The following is an 845-nucleotide window of genomic DNA, read 5'->3' as shown; positions in this document are numbered from 1 at the left end:
CACTTCATTTTCTACGCTACACAGTCACACGCCGGCTTACTACGTTTTTCTACTTATTTCGAACAGATTCAGCTTGATTTTACTTGTCCTTCGACTTGTCGGTGGCGTCCGACTTGGTCTCCTTCATTGCCTTCGACTCCGTCTTGCTCTCCTTCTTGACCGACTTGACGTCGGCAGCGTCCGTGGCCACAGTCGCAGACTCCTTCTGACCATTCGCAGTCGCAGACTCTTTCTCGCCACCAGTAGCACCGACACTCGCTGTGGCCGACTCATAACCAAAGTAGCCCGGGTACCCGTAGCTGGAGTAGCCGTAGCCGCCGTAACTGGGGTAGCCGTAAGAAGAAGAGTAGTCCGGGTAGTCTCCATTTCCATTGCCATACCCACCATCGTACGACGAGTAGTAGTCGGGGTAGTAGCCGTATCCGTTGCCAACACCATATGACGAGTAGTAATTCGGGTAGTAGTCGCCACCGTAACCCTTGCCAGAATTGTAGTAGTCATTGCCGTGGCCGTAGTAATCATCGCAGTCGCCTCCATAGCTCTTATAGCTGTAGCTGTAGCCGCTACCATAGCCCTTGTAGTCGTCGCCGCTACCGTATCCGTAGCCTTTGTGCTTGTAGTCGCTGTGCTTATAATCATCGTGGCCGTAGCTATCGCGGCCACAGTCATCGTGACCATAGTCATCATGACCATAGCCGTGGTGGTCGTGGTTGTGACCATAATCGTCTTTGCCGTAGCTGTAGTCGGAAGACTCGGTAGCCTTGGTGTCCTTATAATCGGTAGCCTTGGCGTCCTTACCTTCCAGGCGACGACGGTAGTAGTGCGGGGTGGGTCCTTCCTTGTCG

The 845-nt window shown here is 53.5% G+C and overlaps 1 pseudogene; it reads right to left on the bottom strand.

Annotated features, from left to right (window-relative positions):
• Positions 1 to 79: 79 nt before the first annotated feature.
• PITG_05899 overlaps positions 80 to 845 on the bottom strand; it is a pseudogene marked incomplete at both ends in the record, with an annotated part of 1183 nt that continues 417 nt past the window's right edge.

This window comes from Phytophthora infestans, genomic scaffold (genome assembly GCF_000142945.1).
Source record: "Phytophthora infestans T30-4 supercont1.9 genomic scaffold, whole genome shotgun sequence".
Lineage (NCBI taxonomy): Eukaryota > Oomycota > Peronosporomycetes > Peronosporales > Peronosporaceae > Phytophthora > Phytophthora infestans.
The sequence above is the reverse complement of the archived record's forward strand: the minus strand, read 5'-3'. Positions and strand labels throughout refer to the sequence as shown.